This window comes from Molothrus ater, chromosome 3, assembly GCF_012460135.2.
Source record: "Molothrus ater isolate BHLD 08-10-18 breed brown headed cowbird chromosome 3, BPBGC_Mater_1.1, whole genome shotgun sequence".
Lineage (NCBI taxonomy): Eukaryota > Metazoa > Chordata > Aves > Passeriformes > Icteridae > Molothrus > Molothrus ater.
In genome coordinates, this window is record NC_050480.2 from 24581817 (window position 1) to 24607824 (window position 26008).

Below are 26008 nucleotides of genomic sequence, written 5' to 3' on the forward strand. Positions count from 1 at the left end.
GTGAACAATGCTGGGATTGCAGGATCTGCTTTGAGTTTTAAAATCAGTTAAAATTTTAATTAAATATATACCATGAAGAAAAATGACCTCTTATTAATGTAAATTTACTAACTTCACATCAACCTCAAGTTCAGCTGTTCCTGATGAAGTAATTAGAATTTTGTTAGATACATTTTTTTTGTTTCATATAAACCTATTAGTAAGTCCCATTGCTTGCTCTACCTGCTGAAAACAAAACACAGTTCAGACTCTAAGGCACACAATGAGCATCTGAAAATTTCTTTAATGAGAAATTGTAGTTTTCAGTCCAACTGTGCTTTTCAGTCTCATTTTTTGCCACTGTGCATGTTGAAATTATGACTTGACCAAAAAGTCGTCCTATGAGGGGAGACTTTCAATGAAACTAAGTGCTTGATTGCTGAAAGAAGTGCTGTATTTAGAGAATGTTGGTGAGAGAAATACTGAAAAAATATTTTTCTATTGGGAGACAAAAACTTGATGTGATAAAGAAATCCTACATGCATTCTTCAGCAGCTTCAACTGGGAAGTAGCACAAACTACAAATCTGAGAAGTCAGGAAACCTGAAGGTGACCAGTGCTTATAGAATAGCTTCCCACCCCTCCTTTTCCAATTCTAGACTGTTTTTGATTCTGTAGAAAGAAATGTTCAAATGAGAACAGAAGGAATATTCTTGTGTCTTAGGAGGAACAGCTGAGGGAGCTGGGTTTGTTTAGAGAAGAGTAGGCTCAAGGGTGACTTCACCTCCCTACCTGAAAGTAGGCTGTAATGAGTCAGGGGCCCATCTCTTCTGCCATGCCTGGAGTGAGAGGAAAAAAGGAAATGGCCTTAAGCTGAGATAGCAGATTCAGATTAGATATACAAAAAATTAAATTTCACTGTTAGGGTGGTCAAGCATTGGAATAGGTTGCCCAGGGAAGTGGTGGAGTCGCCACCCCTTGAGTGTTCAAGAGGCATCTGGATCTGGGTGATGTGGTTTGGTGGTTACTGTGGTATTGACAGGCAGGCAGCTGGACTGGATGGTGTTGTAGGTGTCTGCCAACCATGATGATTTTGAGTTTTTAGATCTTTATGTGGAACTGGGATGGGCATTTCTTTCTCAGTTTGTTTGATCCTTCTGAGAAGTTTTGAAGAATAGTTTTGGGGCAATTATAAAATAGCATTCTTTAAATGCAAGATGGAATTATTTAATAATTTTGTTTTCTGTTCTCTGTATGGTTAAGTGGGCATTAATTTGGTTTTTAATATGAACAGCACCTGGATTGTATTGGGCATGCCCTTAGAGGTAAGCAAGAGAAAAACCTGTATTTACTTGAGGACTTTGTGTTCATAAGGGCATATTTGCCACACCTGAATTTTTTCCTAGAGAGCTACCCAAGTACACAAATGGTCAAACACTGGTACTTAGGGGGAACCTGCAACATTATCTGCATCTTCCACTTAACAGTGGAAAGAGGTGGATGTGAAGTGTGTAGAAATACCATGATTACCAGTAGGCTTAACATTGAGTTTAGTGGAAGATGTAGAAATACATAAATGTATGTTAGATTTACTTTTTTATGTAAAAAGAAAAAAAATTAACTTACTGCTGTGTATTTAAACCAAATAGGACTGTTTGATAGGATTTGTAAAGGTACTTAACACTTGAAAATTAGGAGCCTTTATATTTAGGGTCCTTAAACTTGTTTTATGAGGATCTTAGAATGAAGTTGTTAATTCCTTTAGTTAATCTTCAGTAGCATGAAATCTTTTAATGCCTGAAGGCATCCATTACCATGCTGGAAGAAAAATGGAAAGAAGTCTTTTGTGAAATGTCTGACAAATCACTGCATTTTGAAGTGATGGAGAAGAATAAATTTCAGGGTTTGAGTTCTGTGTTGTGTGTGATCTAAATCTCTGGGTATGGTTAGAATGGGAACAAACCTAGCTTTTTACCTCTTCGACTGGAAATATTTACAAAAAACACATTCTTATGCTATAAACTCATGACAGTTTAAAAACAAGCCTACTTATCATAGCAGTCTGAGTCATGTAGTACTTGCACATTATTTGGGTTATGCTGAGAACTTTTTAAAAGGAAAAAAATGAAAAACATTCACCACCTTCTTCATCAGACTTGAACTCCCTTGCAATGCTATCCTTGTGCACCAGGAGCTGTTATAAACCTTCCACTGATTGCAGATCAGTATATAAAAGTTGTACTTTTTTGGTAATAAATTACTTGCAACAGTTTGTCTTGTATCAGTTCTTTGAGAGCAGAACTACTTTAAGGGTTCCTTTAATAGCTGTGTTTCAGTTTTGATTTTGTGGTCCTAATATCACAAAGCTTCAAATCTAAACAGAAGAAAAATGAAAATGGAAACAGATCCCTCTACCTTTATACCTCTGCTGTTGGAAATGTTTGAGATAACCCCCCTGCCTTTTTTCTTTTTTTTCCCCCGCCCTTGGCTATTATGAGCCATGGTGCTTATTCCTCACTTTAATTCTTGTAACAAGAGAGATATAGTACAGAAGTGATATAGTAGAGTAGGGAATGATGCAAGTTTCTGTCTTGGAAAAAAGTTTGGAAAAAGTATTCTTGCTAATTCATTGTGTAGCAACTGGTTAACAGCGATGAAATCTCGTTGTTTCCCTCTCTATCCTGATGAATGGGCTTTGCAGAGTTCTTTGCTTGCATATAACTCCATTCCCAAGTTCATCTAGTGGTTCCTTTCCAATGTGGAAGCAGAGCCTCTAAAGCTTTCAGTTTTGTTTCTTAAGTAGAGTCCATTGGTAGAAACACTAGAGGAAAGGCAAACATGCTGAAGAAGGAGCGCTGGACATGTGCTGAACAGTTCAACAGGGACAGACACTGTGATCTGTCAAATGCACCATATGTGCCACCAAGGCTTGGTTTGCACAGGGACATCTGTGGGAAGCCTGGCCAGAAGGATTTCATGGTGGGTTCTCCCTTGCTGGCACCATGTTTGGGACCTCTGTCTGGTCAGGTGTCTTATTTGGAGGAAAGCCCTTTGGCTCTCTCCTTCTCTTTCACCATGGCCCCGAATCAGTTAATTATCCACTAAGGGAAAACAAACTAAACAACTGAGATAAGAAAGAATTCCAGGGAGTACCCTCCAGCAGATACCAAATACCCTCCTCTCTCTCCTAATCTGCAGAATATGCAGAACCATTTCTGGCTTTCTCCCAGTGGCCAATGATTTGTTCTTGCCTGATTTAAAGTTCTTGTTAGGAAATCAGACTCTGTCAAGAATTTCCTGAAATTTGTTGGAAAGGGCAGAGTGGCTCTGGCTGTCATTTCTTACAGTGACAAAGGATGAATCAAAGGTTGTGTTTGGAATCTGAAGACTAACGAGATTATACAGGAGGAGGGTGGCTCTCAGTTTTACAGCTTGGAAAAGCTTAATACTGTATGCTAATAATGTAAAGGTGTTACTATTCATAGCATTTTTGGAAAAAAGCATTCCCATCCATTGTAAATGAGTTAATAGGTCTTGCCTGCGTGTAGAAGCAGGGTGTTTTACAGTTGGAGAATAAAAAGTTATGTGCTGGTTTGAAAATGCAGTAATCAGCAGAGATCTGACTCAGTGGTAAGAAAGGTATCTTATGACAAAACTTTTATAATAGGTGAGAGAATTAAATGATTGCTGGGAAACTCCCCTGTGAAAATTGTGCAAAACAGGAACAAAAAGCCTCTTAGTGCAATGAAATCTGTGTTCCAAACACAGCTGAAACTAATTAAATAAAAAATTATCTAGGCAAGATTGATCAAGTTGGTCTGGAAAAGCTGTTACCTGTTTTTATGCAGGCTGTGATTCCCTAGAAGATTAAAACAGCAATAAGTTTGGGGATGATAGATGAATTTTGGTTTCATTTTCTGGAAAAAAATAAAGTTAAGAATAACTTTTTTTTGTTAAGATTTGGAAGTTACTAGTTCTGTGGTCAATTTAGTCACCTACACAAGAATATGAAGAGATATAATGGAGCATATATAAGCCTTTGAAATATGTTTTTAAAACTTCTATATTTATATAGAAAGGAACAATTTGATAAAATTCCAAACATAACTTGTAACTAGTACAGTACTAAAATGAGAAAGTAGAACATTCTTCTTTTTTTTTTAATTTAAGAATTTTATATTTCTAAATACATCAAGAATAACTTGACTGCTAGAGAAATTTTCCAGATCAAGAGCTTCCCTAATTTTTATCACATGTGATTGCCAAGAAAAGTTTGGAAGGGGGAACCCTTATTCTGCTATGAGCAGCATGGAGATTTGCTTGGCATAAGTGTTTGTGTTCAAACAGAACTATTATTTCAGACCAAGTCATGTGGATATCTCCATGCACTGTAGAACATCTTGATTCAGAATTCATGAGTGAGATAAAATAAAGGGGGTCTATTAGTGAGTGTGGCATGAACACACTAATTTCTTAAGGCTTTTCTGATCTGTGGCTTATTTGGCAGCTATCATCAATTTGAATCACTGGAGGAAAGGAGAGGTCTGTTCAGCGGGTTGAAAATGCTAATTTATCACCAAGTTTCCCCAGCCCTCTGACACTTGTAGCATGGACAGACATACAGAATGGTCTGTGCTGTTCTGGCAGGGGTTAAGGACACTGCAAATACTTCATTGTTCATCTACTGAGAAGATAGAGCAGACCAACCCCTTAGGCATCAGAGCTAGTCTTGTAATAAGCATTTTAAAGAACTGAAATAGTTGAAAAGAAAACCACATTCTTTTCTAAATATATTTCTGTATCTATCTTTTTGTGTCTTTGCTTCTTGTACAGGAGAAAGGGTAGGAACAGAGCTTGGATTGGAGGGTGTTTCGAGCATGTACAGAACATATACTTAGAGTTGAAAACATAAGATCTTTTCTGTCTGCAGAGATTGTTTGTACAGGGTCTGGATCAAAGCATGGGATCCAAATAAGTGAAACCCTGCATTTTATCCTAAAAGTGTTCACCAATGCAAGTTACTGATTTGATGGGACAATCTGAGAAGGTTCCTTCTTACACTGTTAAAGGAGTCACATGGCTTGGGCAGCTTTTTACTTGCTATCAAATATCAGTCTTCCAGCAGTAGCTCTGTGCTTTTACAGTCCATAGTTTCAATTTTTTTTACACTCTCCTCCTATTGCCCTTGCAAAGTCCTTTTCTGAACTTTCTGTCTTGGGAATGGACCATTATTAGTTGTTCCCATTTCTAATTGACCACTCAGCTCTTCAGCACCTGCACTTCCCAGAAAATCCACCTCGGACACCAAGGAAATGGTACTGCTGCTCGTTGGTTTGTGCCATGGGAGGCTGGAGCTGCTCTGGATAGGGGAGTTTAGGAACAGAATTGGGAGGCTGCCAACCCTGTTGGTCCCCTGGGGAGTGAGAAGGGCAGCAGCTGTCTGTCCAAGGTGATGAACAGTGTCTCCTTGAAGGCCCAGAATCTGGGGATTACTCAGAAGCTGCACCCTCAGTGTGAATTGAACAGCCATGCTTAAGGCACTGTAGCATGTACAAGTTTGGAGAAAAGTGCAGGCTCAGCTCTGTTCCAGGAGTTCTGTTCCTGCAAACAGATCCTGAGAAGGCCACAGTGGCACCCAAGGATACCTCCTGCACTCAGAAAAAGTGAAGTGGTGAGCTAAGCACATGATGGGTACTCCTTCGTTGTGTTTTCCTTTTGCATGGCTGGTAACTGAGCTCAGTGTTGAAGTGAGATTCAGTGTGGTGTCACTGCGTGATGTGGTGACCCAAGATGGTGTCACTCCTGAGTGAACAGGAGCAGAAATATGGTTTGCTTCCATATGGGAAAGCACTAATGTGCTGCTGGGTTTTTTGCACATGACAGCTGCCAAGATAGCATTTCAGTAAAGCAGGCAGCAAAGGCTCTTTGGATAACTTTCCTTCAGACAGCCTCAAACTGCAAATGTAGTCGGGACTTAGGCTCAAGGAATCAAAATAAACCAAAGCAGAAATCCAAGAGAGTACAGTACAATAGAGCCTGCAAAACCAGGAGCTCCAAGCTGCTGATCTGCTGCAGGGTAGTACTGGACCAAGAGGCTGTTTCTCCCAGAAATGAATGTGGTGAATTTGTGCTTGGGCTGTGTATGAGGGTTTCTCTCTGTCACTTGAGCTTTCTCATTGACTTCAACAGATTTTTTTTTTGGCAAGTAAGCTATGGATTTTTTTCAGAATAACAATCTATCTGTCTGATTTTTGATTCATTTCATAATCAATGACAAAACACTTAAAGGAACCTGAAGGAAGGACCTAAACTGTAAGTGATGGGTGAGGATTTTTATCTTTACCTGATGTTCCAACAAACTGCTTATGTTAGGAATAATTTTACTTTTTTTTACTTATTTTTTTACTTTTTTTACTTTTAATTTTTACTTTTTTTTTTTACAACTGGGCTCCTAAGGGACCTAGCCAAGACACTATTTCAGCAGGTTCCCTTGGGATGTGTAGCTAGTTCATAACAATTCAAGGTGTGATGGCTAGCTAGTAGAAAATTGGGTAAATATCTGAAAGATCCTTCACCCAAAACAACAGATAACTTGAAAGTTACCAAATGGTTGCACACAAGTGTCTGCTGTTGTAACAAAAGGATTATTCGGCAGCAGCTTCTGATTTGTGTAAATTCCAAAATTTGCAGAGCTGGATCTTTAGGGCTGAATCTCCTCATGGTTTTTCTTTGTATGTGTGAGAGATAAAGTTTCGTTATTCATTTTTCTTAAGTGTTTATCCAGTATTGTAACTTGTTCAAGTATTTTAGGGAATCTTGTAAACTGATGGTTTGTTTCATTGATTAAGTACGAGTTGTGTGTAGGAAAGACTTTGTCATGACAATTGAAACTATACACATAATTGCATAGTTTCCACTCTATAAAAAGCGTTTTGCAAAGCTGGAAGATATCATTAGACTTGTGTTTATAACACAGGATGGCCTCATTTCACCAGCTTTTCTTGCAAATTAGTTCCCAGATGTCAGATAGATTGTCTGGTTGCCAGCTATTGCATAAACTCTTGAAGTGTGAGATATGACTTACTGCTCTTGCACTGACCTCAACTGTCAACAGGAAAATAAACGATCATAAAATAGTTCAGATGAAGCAAGACTCAGAAAAGCAAACTTAATATCTAATTTTAAGTGACTTGATTGCACAACGATCACAATTGTATCCGAAATACAAAATTTTGACATTTCTAAGCTATATTAGCAAAAAGCCATGTATTCTTGGATTACCAAAAAACAAAAACCCTTCATACTAGTTGGCAGCCGTGTTTAAATCTCCAGCTTTTTGTCTTCTAGCAGCATTTCTGTGCACTGCAGAGATTAAAACCAATACTTTTAAATCTAGCCTTGGGTGGAGAACTGATTCCTAAGCCTATGTCCCAGCTTGTTGCTGTTGAAGCATCTGATTTTAGAAAGACAGTTTGTGCCATGTGTGCTTTCCTACAAGGTGTTACAGGGTACAAGCTATCTCAACGTGGCAAGTACCACCACTGCCCCATATTCTACACTGCATCAAAGCATGAGTCTCTAGAAATGACCTCCTGGAAAAGTCAGCTCCTCACTGCTGGGCTTGATCAAGGCCTTGGCTGGATTCAGGAGCATCAAACTGCTCTTTGTGCTACTAGTTTTATGTTGGCCCCAGAGGATGGGTTGTTGAAGTGTAGATCCTGTCACATAGTTCCCAGAGTAGCCCAGAAATCTCTTGGACCAAACTGTACCTGAGAAAGGCCTTCACACCCTTAGGAAGCAAGGAACTGGTAGATCCAATATTGAGAGAGGTAAGCTGTACTATAGCAACTAAAATAGATTTTTACTTAAAGTGTCAAAATCTCCCTGCATCATTTGTTTCATCCTACTTTCCCCTATATGATGACTCACCCTTAAGGGGAAGAATGCACCCAAGATTTTTAAATACTTGTAGTTGAAAGGAGTGACAAAGTCAGAAGGTCTTCAAACAATCAGAAAGATATATTAGCAAATTACACACTTAGGATAGAAATTGTACATTAGTCCCCAGCTTACTATATGAGCACATGGCAGTGGTTTTTGGATAAAGGTGTAGGGTGACAGGGAAGAAAGCAACTGGGTAGAGAGAGAGAGGAGAAAAGACAGAAAAAGAGATCAGCAGTCCTGGTTCCAGTGTAAATCCAGGTCATGGGATATCCAGCTTGGTTTCAGTGCCAATTCAGCTGGTAACTGTTGTGTCAGTGTCAATACAGCTGTGGCAAAATCCCTTTTCCCACTCAGAATATCTCTGTTCTGTCTCTGGGCCTCTACACCCTATGCATTTTATAATCTTAAGCTTGGCATATTGAGGACTATGAACAGGGCCATGGTCTTGCATGAAGACACGTTTTACTTTTTCTGGTGACTTTTACTAATGTAGGAGAGGCACTGTTTTTCCCATTAATTCCCAGTCCTGCAGAATTTGCCAGGGTTGCTGTTGTAGCCATAGAACTCATACATCACTGTCTAGTTCCTAGGACAACTGGATCATCTTTATAAATAAGATTTTATTTATCTTCTATTTTTTGAATGTTTGGAAAATCTCCTCTTTGCAAGCTCTCTGCCTGAGCTGCACTTTAAAGCTTTCTATGTGAAATTATTTTACTATCTGATGTTTTTAGAAACATAAATGCATTTTATAATGAACTTGCAGGTAGTATCCCTTAAGATTGTTGTGTAGTAACTCTCTTGCTTATTCTTTGTGTTTGTAAATCCAATGGCTGTTCATAGCTGGAGCTGTTCTACAGTTTGACACCTGTAGTCCTTATGGGTATCTATAGTTGTTCATGCACACATGGATGAAGTTATGGCTGATGATTCAGCTGTTTAGATAAGCAGAATGTTTAGAAAGGCATTTAAAAAAGCCTCAAACCGTTCTGCACTGACTTTAAAACTCAGTCAGATGGACTAAGTCTTGTGCCCTTGGCTTTGACTTTGCAGATATCAGACTCATTCTCCTAAAGAAGAGTGCCTTGCTGTGTTACATTGCAAAAATGTAAGGAAGTCATCTGTAGCTTGCTGCAGCATTGCCTTATTCCACATTTGCAGACTAAAATGATTAATTTTGGGCAGATGGCAGACAGTTGATGGTAAATCATGCAGTGTTGTCAACTCACCAGTCGTTGAATCTCAGCTCTTAAAAGTGGCACTGGGTTAATGATCTAATTGTGGGTAGGGAAAATTGCATTCACAAAGTAGATTTTCACTGAAGTTTCTAAAATGACTTCATTGTACACTTTCTTGGGCTATTGTTATTCCTCCATTTAACTTAATTTGTTTTTGCTGTGCAGACTCATTAATTAGATGGCTTCATAATCAAATTGCAAGGTTGGCTATAATTATGCAGTCAAAAGTGGCTAATGGATCAATTCAACTGTAAATTCTAGCTGAAGGACCTGGGAGAGGGTAATTCTAGAGGGTTTTTAAAAAGAAAATTAGCTTAAATTGATTTTTTTCAGTTCAGAACTAAAAAGATATGTTCTAATCAGAACTTACATCACTGTGTTACTTTTTTAAAAACCCTAACTGTTAGTACAGTTTTAGTGTTAAAAAAGTGATTCAATTTTAACAAAAAAAAAATTCCATATCTCAGTGCACCCATTCTTACTGCCTTTTTAACCCAGGTTCACAAATAGTTCTCTAAACATCAGTTTGCACTGAGATTTTGTGAGGTTTATGATCTGGTGTCTTTTTGTGTCATTCAGACTGAGCTGATTTGGCCAAATGAGTGGATGTTCTTAGTTTGTTTTCAGGGAACTGGGTAACATACCTACCTGAAATGCTTGCATTTTGCAAAAATGTTGTGGCTTTCTTGCAAATTGTTGCAGAAAATGCCAGTTGTGTAGGTTCCCTCTACACAGTTTTGAAGAATCATAATTTTTCCTTAGGGGAATAATTTTGGTATATTTCTTTAGAAAAATGATTAGTATAAATAAAGTCACAATTATTTCATTTCCACTTAATTTACTAGGCTGGTACTTAGAAAAAACACAGTTAAATTTTCTATATGGCATGCTCTAGTTCATGAAATACCTTATTTTTTATATGAATGTATTAATGTATAAACAGCTTTGAAAATTTTAGAAATATCTGCTCCAAACCTTGTTAAAATAAAAAGCTTTTCTTTAACACAGAAATGCTTTCACAGAAATGTTGGAAAGAGTTTTTGTCCTCACAGAAGGCAGTCACTTTCATAAACTGTAAGAGAGGGAACCTGCAAAGTTAAGCTTCACTTTCCGATAGCTACAGCTAAGCTAGGGGATTTCCTTCAATTTATAGGGTTTATAGGGTTTTGCTTCTGCCCTTTGAATTATTTTCATGTCTGGAACATCTGACATTGCTCTTTTGCAAAACCTTACTCTCACTGATTTTTAGCTATGATTGAAATATTTTCCTAAGCACTAAGGTGTTTTGTGCTTGCAGAGACATTTTGACAGGGTAGGGAACTGATGAGGGATGGTCAAGATGGAGTTTCTACCATGTGCATTTGAATTCCAAAGCAGGCCCAGAGCTGGCCTCTTTCCTTTCTGTCTTTGCTAATAAAACAGGCCCCGAAAAGGGGAGACGTGTGTTGCTTTTTGTTACCACTACTGTCCTCCTCCGCTTCCTCCTCAAGAGCAGCCATTTGAAGTGTGCTGATGCTCTTTGATCACTCTGCTTTTACTCTCCCTGGTCCAGGAGCGGTGGAAAATGCCTGCTCCCATCTCTGGAGCAGAATTTTGGCAGCTGCCTCATAAACTTGTTGGTTTACAGTGGAATGAGATTAATAGCAACAAGGGCAGCAGATCCTCAAGAAATTGAGTTACTTTTTGGGGTTAGAACGAAGGAGAAATTATTTTAAGCAAGAAAATTGTCTCAGTATTTCTGTGATAATACCTATGTGCTTAGTTGGGCTTTATTCTAAATCAGAAGTTCCTAAGACTAGGTTATTAGGAAGTATTAGGTGATCCAGCTGGGTTAAAGAGCAGAGAGATTACAGAATGCTGATTCTGCCATTGTTTTCTGCAGGAAGATTTCATGAAACTGATTAAAAGTTTAAATGGAGCTTCCTAAATTCACATTTCCTATAAGCAGTTTGTGTTGCTATTGTAAAAATGCTCTTGAGCAATAGAAAAGGTGCAATATTTTGTTTCGCAGTGATGACAGAATCTGTCAAAACTGTTTGGAGGATGCTTGCCCAAACAGGTTTGTGCTCTGGTGGCTAGATGCTTAACTGAGAACACTTAAGCATTTTTTGAAAATTGTTGTGAAGTGAAACTAAAGGAAAACTGTTACAGTAATCTAAGCACTTTCCAATGCATTGGAGATTCCAATGTAAGAGAAACAGATTCCAGTATTAGATATCCAAGTGCAGAAAGACAGACTGGAAAATAATGTGAGGAACTATAACTAAGTGCACAGTGACTCTGTCTATAGTTTAATGATTATGTGATTTGGTGCAGAAAAACTTCTCGTGTCTAAGTTTATGCCAAAAGTCACAGGTTTCAAAGTTCCTCTTTTTTTAAAATCTCTATCCATGTGCTCCTTAAACCATATCAAAGACACTAGGTTTATTTAGAAAAGATTGTAAGTCTTAGGAGTTTCGTGTCTGCTGTGCTCTTGAATTCTCTGTATAGTACAGTATTCTAGCAGAATTTATGGGCTTTGCTGGCCCTTTGTGCAAATAATTCAATACCATATTTACATTTAATCAATTTCTTCAGCTTTAATATAAAGCAATCCTAATAAAGAGCGCTATTCTTAAGATGTTGAACATCTTGGAAGTGTTGAATATTTTCACAAAAAGTTCTTGTTTTCACAAAAAGATGTGACTGGGGTTGTTCTTCTGAGATTTTTTTTTTTTTTTTAGTTTTTAGTTGTGGTCTAAGTCTTCACCTAAAAAATGTGATGTGATTGTGGAGGTGTGCCTTTCTTAAACCTTTTCAGTATGGTGGGCAAACGAGAAGATAAAGAGTACTGCCGGGTGAATCAGGCACTTGGACTCAGACTAATAGTTAACCCTTGGGAGTGCATATTAGTTGTGTGTTCATACTGTCTGTAGGCTGCTTTGTGAACACAGGATTGCTGGATAGAAGTAATACTGCATCTTAGGGATTCCTGGCTTTTCATCAGGACTAAAAACGTAACCTGCTGTTGGCAGGCCAGATGTGAAGTTTGAAGGCTTTTGAACATGGTGCTGTTGGGAAAGAAGAGCTGCACAACATCCACTGCCAAAACCCATGTGAGGCACATTGCATTGTTTGAGCCCCTGTGTTAACAACTGCAAGGCTTTGTGACTTGCTTATCCTGGGAGTCAAAAGTATCTAGAATTCTTTTGGGATTTTCCTAAACTCCTAGGTGAATGTGTAGAAAGAAGGAATGCTGCAAGAGGGAAAGAAGCCAGTATTTTAACTATATATAAATATCTTATTCTATACAGAACTAAGGAATTTCTAGCTAAAATTTCTAGCTTTTTTTTTTGTTGTTGTTGTCAGAATTCGCTTTTAGCATTAAGGGCTGAAATTTTAATTGGAGAACTTGGTGTTGCTAAACAGTTTTGCAGAAAACGGCCTCCAAATCCATATTGTTAACGTTAGCTCCTGTAATCCGTGTCTGGTTGACTTCCAGGTCCCCACATTAGATGCCATGTACACTGGGTTAGTTAGCTGTTGGCTGGATGAATCAAATTGATTGTGAGTTGTCAGAAAGGGATGGTTGAAGAAATTATCCTTCTTCCCTACTTTTTTGTTTAACAGTACATTGCTGTTAAAATCACCATCATTACACTTAAAAGTGTTATGTGGTACAACTGATCTCAAACTGGTCAAGCTAACGTTGCTGCACTAAAGTCACATCTTAAAAACTTTAGCCATGCCACTTGTTAATATAATTGTTGGCTTCAACTAAATTTGCTTCAGCAGTACCTTCACCAACTATAGGAGAACTACAGTGTAAGTTACTTTCATCCTTTATTAAATATTTTTGAGGGGTTTCTCTGTTTAGATGTGTCTCTGTCCAGAATTGTATTTAGCTTTTGTAAAGCCAGTCTGGGAGATTTTACTCATATTTCAAAAGCTTTAGCATGTATTTAAAAATAAAAAGATCAAGAAGTATCTGAAACACCAATCCATTTAAGTTACACTTGCTGACTCCACAAAGGCTGTAGTTATTTGCAAAACAAACAGACTATTTAATTTTGTTATTTTAATGGTTTTGGATTATAATTTTGCTGTATGGAATTATAACAAGAAAAATAACCTTATTATTTCAATAATAAATGTGTTCAAAAGGTAACAGATGTAAATATCTTTGAAATCAGCATTCTGCAGCTGGCTTTACATTAATTTTATGTCTTGATTTTTATTTATGTGATGAAAAATGACAGTTGTTTCTTTAATAGAAACTTAGTGATTGTTGTATTCTGCTCTAAACCTTACCTAATTTTGGCTGATCGTGCCTGCCATGATTGAAACTGGTGTAAAATAGTCAAATAATGGAGGAAGCTCACTGGCTCCATCCAAGGGGAGGAGAATGTTCTTTCTAAGGGTTCAGTTCAGATGGAGCAGTGTTAGTTAAATGCTATCTTAAGTATCCTCACTGCTTACTTTTATAGCATATTTTAGAGTTGTTTAATTTTATATTTGCACTGCGCTATTGTTTAGTTTTGAAAACACATCCATCTCTCTCTACAAATATTTGCATAGTGGGTCATGGGGGTTGCTTTGGCAAGGTCAAGAGAGCTTCTCTCTGAGCAATGCCCCTTTCTATACTTCTGCCTCTCCAGACTCTTGCTTGGTAGCATTGATTTGACTGCTTGTTTACCTGGGAGCTGGAGGAGCCTAAGGCAAGAAGATGTAGGTAAACTTTTTAGTTCTGTGAATAGCAGGCTAGGCATAAAAAATATACTTCAAATTATGAGTTAAGGCTGTGTGCTCATCTAGGCCAGAGATTTATATATATATATATTTTTATAGGCAGACTCAGAGAATGAGACTGTGGTACTATGATTTGTAAAGAGTAACTTATTTCTCATACATTTGCTACATTAAAGGGAATGCAGCTAATTATACACAGTGTAATTTATTCCCATCTGATATATCAAAATAGGGCCCTCAGATGCTTACTGCAAAATGCTGGGAATGTGGACTGCTACAGAGAGTTGCAACTCAGCCAGTAGCTGCTCAGAGACCTTTCAGGCCATGCTAGAGGCTCATGTCTTCAACTAATATTCTCTTAGAAAATTTCTATGATAGTAGTATTAACCCACACAGCACAGTATGCTTTATAACACACTTAATTGAGAACAGCAGTGAGGTATCATATGTCCAGTCAAAAGTGTGGTGTAAATGCAGTGAGTATAAAATAACCTCCTAACTACAGAGCTAAGAGCACAATAGAAACCTTCCAGCATAGATATAATCCCTCTCACATTGATTTACTATTTACAAGATGCTTGTGGTATAATTTGAGAAGAGAAAAATGCATAGTTCAGTTTGAAAAACCATCATAAGTTTTCCTCCTCAGGCTGAGCATTCCACACAGTTCTTTAGTTCACCTTCCTACAAGTTTTGATTTAGCAGTGGTGTTTGTTAATGAAAAAACCTCTTGTGCTTTCTGCATTCTAACTTTTCTTATTTCCTGTTGCACTTACTGTCCCCTTCATTTCCTTCCCACAGCTCCAGGATTATTTATTTCAAAAAAATACAACCCTGTATTATATTCTTACCAAGCTCTTCAGCATTCTTACCCTCTTTCAGCATCTTAAATACTTAATGGGTAGATGAAGACTATCCATTAAAGATGAAGATTGAAGGAGTTCAAATTCCAGATGGCTCCCAAATTTAAACCTCTTGACCAGAGTAGCTTGCTTTGATCCTAGAAAATATCTGAGGGGGGGGAGCAAGGTTTTTGCTTATTGAAGTACCTATTGAGAGGAATGAAATAGCTGAAACTTCTTTTCACCCCCGTTTTGCCTCTTGAATAGGGATGGAGAAATGTGGTTACACAGCATGCACCCACATCAGCTCTGATGCTTCTGCACTGAGACTGAATGGGTAGCTCTCAGAGAATAGGAGACACATCAAAAAAAGCAAAAGATTCTGATAATCTTTATATCTGAGTGTCCAAATAAGACTAACCATTGGTGCAACCTGCATGGAATGTCCATGCTTAAGCCTTTAGAAATGGTTCAAAGTTGTGTGATGCAGACTCTAACTTTGATAGTATGTGACCTCACAAAATTGAACTACTGAACAGCTCCTTTCTAGCTTAGAGCAAGAGCCTGACATTTTTGGGGCAGAACTCCCCATTCCTGACAAATGACAAACTGGATTGTTTCAGTTTTCCAGCATAGGAGCTGGGTAGGCTTTCTCCAGTTATGTCTAGGTTGGCCATTTCTGGATTTGCTGATCATCACTGTCTACTGTGCCTCTAGTACCATCACATTGTCTGCCAAGCCTCAGCAGCAGAACTGCATCACTGTCATCTCTGGTTGTGAAAGATCAGATCTGGAAATCGGCAGATGTGTCTGTATGCCCAGTGAAAGAAAACCAAGTCCTATTAAAGAGCTGGTGATCTTATAATTGTGCAGAAGTTTGACTGAATGACTTGGTCTCAAATCTTCTCAAGTATGTTTCCTGCAAGAAAAGCCAATAACATTTTTTAGACATTTGCAACTGCCTTCTCTTACTCAGATTCAGCTATGTTAATTGTAACATAACCCAATAATCTGCCCTCTTCAAGCAACTGAAGGCACCAGGGCACAGCTGACTTTGCTGTTAATTGTAGATATAGAAGAGAGAGCGATCTTACTCATGTTATCATCTGTGATATAACAGTTTGGAATGGCAGGCTGAGTTGCAAGTCATTTGCATGCACATGTGGAGTCTTGAAATGATCATCACTTCCAGCTGGAGCCAGGATTGCTTGTCTCTCCTTGTCCTTTTCCTCCACACGGTTTTGTTAAACAATAAAAGCTTGGGATGCTTTAAATAGTGTCAATATCCAGTGTCTTGAGCTTTTTCAGTAATTTGCCTATTGTATAATTTCATTCATATCAAAATAGGAGGTCTGTTGTTTTATTCTTGGTGGAGTCTACATACAGACACCTGAGTTGAATGGGACTGCACCATGCGTGGCAGTGGAGAGTTGCATGGTGGATAACTTCCCTGAATATTGTCCCACATCATTCCTGACTCCTTTAGCCCAGTGCTACAGGTTTCAAATGAATACTTTGGTTCTTGCTTCTCAATAACCTTATTGGCATTTTTGTGCATGGATCATATGGCTGAACATGAGCCAGTGAGTGCCCAGGTGGCCAAGAAGGCTGATGGCATCCTGCCTGTACCAGGAATAGTGTGACCAGCAGGACAGGGAAGTCATTCTTTCTCTGTCCCCAGCACTGCTGAGGCTGAGTGCTGTGTTCACTTCTGGGCCTCTCCACTTAGGAAAGATGTTGAGATGCTGGAGCATGTCCAGAGAAGGGCAAACAAGTCTCTAATGAGTATCTCTGGGTTTTCTAATGAGAAAATTGTTCCTTTTTTTTAAGGAGCAGACTAAAAAGAATGGAAATGCTGTGTTTGGCCATAGCCTACTATGGTATTGTGCCTCCTAATAAATTGCATTGTTTTGAGGTGGAAAATGGTGTTTGGCACTTGGGGTTCCACTTCTGCACTAATAAGGTACTGAGGTAATAAATAGGCCTGTTCATAATTTTGGTAAGGCAGTTTAGTAAGGGTATCATGTCCTCTTTAGACTGACAAGCTTAGAAAAACCTGGTATATTACATGAAACCTTAAGCTTTGCAGAAATGCAAAAGTTACTCTTCTGGGGGCCAAAGAAATTTGATATTGCCTTTAGATAAGCAGTAAAACTAAAAAAGAGGTTCAGTGTTATGCTTTGAAATTCATCTCTGAAATAATTAATGATAATATAAAAATTAATTTCCCACAACTGAGCATGACTAAGGATGTTATGTCTGGGATAGGTGGTTTCCTTTGTTGATTGAGGAGTTCTTCCCACAATGTGATGATTTGTTATCCCTTCAGCTGTCCTGACACAGCTGTTGTGTGCTATAGATTGCATCAGCAAAGCCTTTCATTTTCAAGTGGTTGTAAACAACTCTGGGAGATAACTGAGATTTCATTCCTTCTATCTCCATGCCTTCTGGAGGATTTGATAACTGAATGCCAGCAGTGAGGTAGGAGATGCTCCTGCAGCCCTGTCACTTCTGTGTGAAAGCACATTTACTCTGTGAGCACCAATGACTGAGGATGTCCAGGAGTTGCCTTGTTGCATCCTTTTAGATGCCAGAAGGATTTCCAAATAATTGCAAATTTGTAATGCAACTCTGTGTGTATTTAAGGTCATAAACTTGATAATCAGCCTGTAAACAGTATCCAATTATGTAAATCCCTTTTGTTTAGATGATGAGATTGTGCTGTAATGCATATTAGAAAGTTTTCTGCTATATTGGCTCATGTAAATACTAAACATTTGCTTTGATATCAGGATCAATTCTGCCTGCAGCACGGGGCATGTGAAATCAAAACCTGGCATTTGTTGTTCAGGCTCATTTTGAGAGTGTAAAATGCTCTAACGCATTCTCCTGTAAGGGGACAGGTTAAGTATTGAATTATTTCCTCTTTTCTAATTACTAAAAGTTTGTTTACAAGTTGTTTTTTGGTTTGTGGTGTTTTGTTTTGGTATTTTTCCTGTTTTTTTTTTTTTTACCTTAAGCTAATGACACTACTGTTTCACTAGTAATGTTCTACTAATATTTAATTCATTGAGTTTTTAAAGTCTTTTCAAGTCTGTTAGTATTTATATTAAACTTCTGCCAAGTCTTTCTGTGTCTTTACTTCCTACTAAGTGCTTGAAGTGGTGAACTTTAACCAAGATACCTAACAGACCTGCCAAGACAAACCATTTATGAAGCATTATCTTTTCTTTAACTCATCTAGAACCCCTCAGTTTAGCACACTGGCTTGTGCTGTGTGTGCAACATTTTCATTTTATAGATACTAGGAAAACAGAAAAAAAGGAGAATCTTTCCATTGAGGGGACACAAGCCAACAAAGCAACTGGTGGTGTTTTGGAAGCTGCTGTGATTTCAGGGCTGTTCTTGCATTGGTTTCCAGTTCAGTGGTAGAGGTTCTCCCAGGTTTTTGTTTCTGCTCCTCCCCTGCTGTACTGCTGCCTTTCTGAGAAACAACCTCAAATATAAAAATTAAGCAGGAATTGCAAATACATGCTGTGGGTTTGAAGTCGTCTAATGTGGCAGAACTCCGCTGCAGCTTTATTCTTTTGAAGCCTGGCTACTTAAATTTTGTTTGATGCGAAATTGTCTTTTAAAATAGCATTTTAATATTTACATTTCTGTTTGAAGATTTCTTAGGAGCTTTAAGCTGATAGCCTGTTGCAAGGCAATAACATTTCTGATTTTTAAAGCCAATTCAGGTATTTCATAATGTATCTCAGATGGATTGAAGCCTCTGTTAATCCTAACTAATTACTGCAACACTTTGCACAATTAGCTTCCAACTTTCAGGTCAACAGAATAATAACATAAAAAGATGAACCTGTTTCTCTCCCAACACCCATTTAAGTGGAAGAATAAATTAGACTAAATAGATACCATGGACTTTATTTGGTTAAGAGGAGATTTATGGCCTAATATTTTGTTAAATCACAATTTCATGTGCACCTGTTTTAAAAGAACACAGAGGTTTATTGGTAGTTTTTTGCAACAACTTTTCCTTTCAGTAAATGATAACATTAAAGAAAAGAAAGCCAGAAAGTGTAAGCCAGACAGAATGGAATTGAAATGGAAGAAGGACAGCTTCCTTCTCTTCTGTATTGTGAGATGTTTTCTTAAATCAAGCTTGACTTTGTTCTGCTTTTTGGTGCAGAATTCCAGTGTATACTTAGTTTAGGAATTAACGTATATTTCCAAGACTCATCATGTTACTATTATAAGGAAACTGCCCAAAGACTGATTTGTTGTTATCATGGAAGGTGCTTTAAAATGTGTTTTGCACAACAAAACAACAAAAACCCCCACGAAACAAAAAAAACCCACAAAAAACCTTCAAAAACCCAAACCAAAACAAACCCTAAAGAATCACCCCAAAATCTTCTCAACAACTGCCCTATGTGAGCAGAATGAGAAAAGGCCTAACCTTAATTCTCTTTGAAGGTTTAAGAGAAATCTTTCAGGTTGTATTCAAAGACCTTTTAATTTGGTGGTTTGATATATTTAAATACCAGCTTTACACATTTTAAAATTAGGAAAATCATCTGGTTCAGTATTTTAAGTTGATTCAGCCTGGGCACACCTTTGTTTGGTCAGGTGCTGGTAAACTAATTAAATTAAAGCCTCTATTCATCTTGCTAGCCCTGTCTGACAGGGTTCAAGAAGCCTTCACATTGTTTCTGGTAATCTAAAGGACTAGAACTATGTATTTAAAAAGCTGTTACCAAATACAGTTCTTTGTAGTTAATTGTAATGAGATTCTGGTGCTTCCCTATAAAATCTCCTTCTTGAAAATTGCTTTTTTTTTTGTTGGGTAGTCAGTACCAGGTGCAGTAACAGTAAATATTTTCTGAGTGTAGTTAACCAAAAGGCCTCTATGTCTATTTCAGTGCTGGTAAATCCAGTTCTTCATTTATTTCCAGAAGTATTTATAGTGTCACAAGACTCTGCTTACTTATTTTCCCTGCCATAGAAAACCCCACATGGAGAGCAAGAATAGTGTTTATACTGCATTTAGAGAAGAATTTCCTGCTTTAATGGTTGCCCAGGATAAGCTAGCTAGCTGTTAATACATTAACAAGTACTGCTAATTCTACTGTAGGACTTCTTAAGAGTGAATTCATCTAATCCTGATTAGATCTATCCAGAAAATTGGAAGAACAAACAGACTTTTTGATTATTTATTTTTTTCCCTCCCCTAACTACAGGTAGCTATTCTAGTAACTAGCTCAGTATTTTTTACTTACAAGATGATTAGGTGGTTTGCTACATGATGTGTCTGCTGGTGTGTTAACTCTTTTTTGCCTTAATTAAAAGAACTCAAAGTTGGTGTTATAGTTATGGAGGAAAGAGTGTCCTAAGTATGCAATTGAGAGTTCATGTGCAAATGACAGGAAGGTACAGCCACATGTCTTCTGCATTCTCAGATTTCTGTGCTGCCTGCAGATGTAAATTTAAACAATCAGCATGATGAATGCACTTATAATTAAAAACTTTTTCCTTTGACTTTTTTACTGTAGGCATGTCCTTCCCAGGCTGTTGGCTTAGCTCATAGTACAAATACTGTACTATAGAAATAGGGTATTAGTTTTTGCATATTTTTGCAATTAGTTCATCTGAGAGGCAGCATGCTTTCTTTTCTTGAAAGGGTGTGATTTACAAAATATGCTCAGTACCTGTGAGCCGAATTCCTGACAGCACAGATACTTCTGTCTTCAGTCTGTCCTTCTCCAGATGATTTGCTTCAGCCCCTGCCACTCTCAGTTCAGCTATTTCTGTGTCTGTGCCATAAAACTTGTTTGGGTTAAAAAGAAAGCAAAATCAATGAACCAGCAGGGCTGGGTCTTCCTGTGTTGGCTCTGATGCCAGTTCAAACATTTTGGGAGCTGAGGATGTCAGACAACAGACCTCCAGGAGCCTCTCTTTCTGAGTGCTGCTGGAGTGGGATTCCTTGAGCAGTGGTAATTAATGGGCTGTTGGGAATGGGTCAGCTTTCACATTTTGAAGTGTGGAGACCCAAAAGTGGAAGCAGAGGACACCTGTGCTTGCTCATAAGAAACCAAAACCCCTTCTGGTGGTTAAAGCAGAATAGTTTACCTTATGCTTCTGTTCCTCCTTTTCTCTGCTTAGAGAACATTTCTTCTTACTTTACTGTAGCTACTAATTGTGGGGTTTTACTACTAGAATAGAGGCAATCAACCTTTTCTAGGGGAGTACATGACTAGGACAATTACTGAGGAGATTATCCTAGTGAAGGCAAACTGGTCAAGGAAACTGCATTTGGCTATCCAAAGTGCAAACACAGAAGAGGAAAAAATAAACAATGCATTAAAGTGCTTCATTTCATGCCCCACTGATGTTTCTCATTGAAAAACCTTGCTTCATTGTGCACTTTTTGTACTTATTAGAGAACCAAGGAAACCTTTGTTCTCCTTTATCATGCCCATAGCATTTGCAAGTTAACACTTGTACTGTAGTCCCAGGCAGTTTGGTTAGTGTGCAAGCTGCCTCACATGAGATCCTGCCTGTGTCAAAAACCAAACCAGAGCCTTGTTGGGAAGGGAAGCTCCCACCAAGCTGCAACTTGTATGAGTGCCACGATCACCTGGCGCTGGATGAGACAGCCTGCCAGAGCCTGGGAGTAGCGCGTTGCAAGGGTTGACTTTGTTGAAACAACACCACGGTTGCTAAGGAGAGGGTAATTAAACCAGTCTATTAATCTTGAAGTGCCTACAGCTAGATCTGTTCAAAGGCAATATCCTTTTGAAGTTGGTACTTCAAACTGCATTGCAAAGGTGGCCAATTGGAAGTCCCACGTGACCTAAGCTGCTCCTACCCCTTGTCTTGGGGCTGTTATTTTGCACAAAAGTTGTTTGTCTCAGTGTCTAGGGTAAATGTGAAGAGTCATCCTGAAAACAAGGCAAGTGATGGTAGAAAGATAGCAGCAACAGTGCTGTGCTAGACTTCAAACTGTGTGATTCAGAATATATGTGAAAAAGAAGTTTGAAATGCAATGAATGGAAAGCAAGAGTAAAAACATCCCAACTTTGTTCTTTGCTTCCCTTTTTTTAATGATGGTTGCTCTGTATCCTGGTTGTACTGTCTGTATTCCTTAGGTCTGGGTAGTAGCCAACCACCCAGCAGTACAAGTTTAGTCTGACTGGGCTGAAGCATGCAAATAATTATCGTTACCTTTTGTTAATTATGGGAAAAAATAATATTTAATATCACTAAGTTTTTGACATCAATGACCTTTAGTCTCTCTGCTTGTTACTGCACTGAGTTCATGTGAACATGGTATTACTGGGATGTCTTTTATTGGAATACCTTTTCCTGGAATCCCTGCAGTTCATCTTTTTTGTTAAACCATGATTTTCCTGTTCGTTCTTGCTTCATATAACTTTTGGCAAGGAAGCACTCTTGTGGTGCTGTTAGACTGGGTTTAAGGAGCTGTTTACCAACATGCTGTGACAATTGCTTAACTCTGTCTCTGTGTTAAAATAATATCAGCCAAAAGAACTGATTTCATTGGCCTAGGGGCTAGCTGGATAGTAGATCAGTGGGTGCAAGACTGATCACAATCTAACAAGCTGCCTGTGGGATTGTTTGATAATAGAGAATGAAAGTTGTGTTTAAAAACAAATAGATGAATCCCTGGAAGCCACAGATAAAGAGAATCTCTAAAGAAAACTAGATATAGTAGAGGGTTTTTTGTGCTCTATGTTACTTTTTTTTGCTCTTTTTTCAATTTAATATGCCTGATCTGGAAAATGCTCTAAGGAAAGTAAAGCAAAAACATTGTGTGGACTAGGTTAAAAAATTCCACTTATTGAAACTACTCACACCAAAAACTTTTTAGCTACTATGTCTCTGGAAAGGTAAACTTCAGTCTTTTCTATTGGTCAAGGGCTTATGGGAAGTCTTCAGATAATTGTGAAGCCTAAATCAGGAGCAGTGGCTTTGTCCCACTTAATATAACTAATAAAAAACCTTCTCTTCTCTCTCTCCCCATTTGCTGAAGTTTAAGAGCATAGGGCCATGGAGTGGGAACAGGGCACAGTGGTCTAGCATCCTTCAGGAGGTGTTTGGTTGATGAGGGAGTAGTTTAGTTAAGCAAATTCTTTGAAGGACCTAAATTGATAAATTATCGACAGGTTATCCATTTCTGTCATGTGAAATTTGATGTTTTTTTCCCAAGATGAGGAAATGTACAGGGTAATGCTATCAGCACCTTTCTATTGAAAACCATCAACTATGAATAAATAATGGCCCTCCATTAGAATTTCAAGCCCATATCCAACAGTTTTAAAAAAATAACATTTGTGTCAACTCAGTCACTTACCTTAAACAAATAACAAGGGGGCAAATTATATAGAGTTGATGGCATTTACCCTTCAAAGGTTATATTCAAAGCAGCAGATTATATTTTGTTAAATATTTGTGTGTGTGTTTTTGGGGTTTTTTTTGGACTGTCATAATTTAGGAATGGTACTGCCCATTTTAGTACTCCCACTGAGTTTCTCCAAGCTATGTGCAACTCTCTGGTTTCCCCCTCTCCTCCCTGCAATGGGATGGAGAGAAGAGTTGGAGGCACAAAAGATAAAGATCATGGGCTGAAATAAGAACCATTTACTAGAAACAGCAATGAGGGAAGAAAAACATAGTAGCAGCAGCAATAGGGATGACAGTGGGTACAAGAAACAATTGGCACATGAATTCTCACTGCTGACAATACCTGACCCCTCATTCCACCACTCTCTGATCCAGAAGGGCTGCTTTCCCCATGCATGGGAAATGCTGTGAGGTGGGATAGATCCATTCCCAGGTCCTAGTCGTGTCTGCTCCTGACTACTGCAAAAATTAACTCTGTCCTGGCTGGAGACAGGAGTAGCCTTATTATTTATTCAAAATTATCTCTGTTGTCTGTCTTACCACTGCCCTATGATACAGACACTAATTCCAAGCACAGTGCAGCTAATTACTGTTGCTTCTGAATACCCTAGAGGCCTTATATATATATTTAGGTAGATGACTCACAGTTATGAGACAAATGTCTGCAGGCCCTTAATCATTTTTAGATAAATACAAAGGAAGAAAGGACACTTCTCTGCAAAAATGTAAGTTGTAGCTTACATTTGTCTGTAGTAATAAATAGGGTACTGTAGCAAGCAGGAACTGAGAATTACAGATGGTTCCATGGAGGCCATGAAATTGGTCTTGTTCTGTCTAATTGCTAGCTAGAACTGTCCCTCCACTAAGTTTTAGCTCTGCCCTATTGCAGTGAGTGAATCTACTGAATACAGAACAAACACTGTCTTGTGTATTTAAATAAAATAAGCCAGTAATTGCATGTGATAATTTTTTCTTGTTTTCAGTCTTAGCTTCTGGGAAAGTAATAAGAGTAATAAGCTTCTCATCAAGCAGGATGCTGAGGTCAATTCTTTCCTCAGTCCCTGTGTATCTACATTTGTTCTTTATTTATCATGTTAGCTCTCTATGAAGATTTTTTTACAACAGAAAATATTTAAATTCTGCTAAAATGTATGCATGAGGGCAGTGGAACAACGAAACAATTGTTCATTTAGAAATGGAAACAAAGCCCCAGGATAACTGCAAATCTAAAACTCTGATCTTTTCTTGATTTATGCTCATAATCAGACATTCAAACAGCTTTTGTTTTCAAAGTGCGATCGGACGTATTCCCTGACGTTTGTTCTCGGCTTCTTGCTGGCTAAGTGAAAACTGCCTCCCTAGCCAAGGAAGAAACACTTCACCAGGAGGTCATCCTAGGCTTTGGAAAAACTCTGTAGCTTGTTGGTCAAGATACTTGTCAAGTTCCATTTCTCTTTTGCATTTAAAGAAGGTCCCAAAGCTGATCTCATCAAGCACGTGTCCAAAGACCTTATGGCTGACACAGTAAGAGGCAGCACAGGAGACATGACTGTTTGCAGTGGAAAAGAATGACTAATGGTGCAGCCTGTCACAGGAAAAAAAGTGATTTAATTCCTCTATGAATTTCAAGTGATTATTCCTTTTTTTTATTTGTTTTTGTAGACAAATGTTGCATTAAACAGCAATTAGGCAGATGAGTTGTGAAGTAAAAGAGAGCATAAACAAACTAAGGCATTCTCAAATTTGAATTTAAAAATGAATGCCAATAGTAAAAAATACTCTGAGTAGAAATGTGTCAAACATGTTAAAGTGTTCTTTCATTTATGACAGCTGTAATATCATTAGTAACCAGAAATTAATACTTACATTGGAATGCCCAGCTAACTTTTTCAACGCAGTGCTGGTACAATATTTGAAGAAAATTGATACGAGGCAACTGATTTGACTGGAAAAAGACTTGCTTATTTTTTACTGCTTTCAGACAGATCAGTGTCCTGAGCTATCTTGTAGCATGGCCTCACGGCTTTGCAGGAGAAAGCAAGGAAGGCAGAGCAAGCAACTTCCCCAGAGACAGAGGTGTCTTTGTTACTGCTGTTGCTGAATGTTAAAACTTGCTTAAGTGTTCCATGTTTTTCTACAAGTATGGACAGTGATACTTCATGTTACAGAACCGTAAGCACACATTCTACATGCTTCTACTGTATGCTAATATTGAAATATCTGGGTTTTTTTCTTTTGGGTTTGAGCTGTGAACATCTATATTAAAAATCTCTATTTATCTCTTTATTTTGAAATGTACCTTTGCGATGCCTTTGTGGTGCTTTAGGAACCAAGTGAACATGAATGCATGTCTGAGCTATAAATCAGAAAGAAACACATAAGTGAAGAAACTCATTATGTAAGACACTGAATGGGGAGGGACCATTGTGTTGCAAAACTGATACTGGCAGCCACTAAAGATAAGCAGTGAAGAAAAAAAGAGATGAGGACAAATTTTCCAAAGGGACAGAAACTATAGTGTTAAAGGAAGCATGATTTTTCTGTGCAGGGAAACACCTAAACGCAGTTTATAGAGCTGAAAATCAGGTGGCAAATGGTTGTACTGGGACTAATATAAAGATAACCTCAAATAGTAATTTATTGTGCTGCAGTACTTCTGTTTGCTGTTTGATTCATCTCAGAGTACTCCTTTGGAAAGTCATGGGCAGTAGGAGAATAATTTTATCTCAAGAAAATGTTAAATGTGGCATCTCATGTTGTGCTCATTACCAGAAGAAAAGAAAGCAAGCAAACAAGCTATAAGCCATGCTGGGAATGGTTCAGATGTCTGTGATCTTTCTTAGCAGTAAT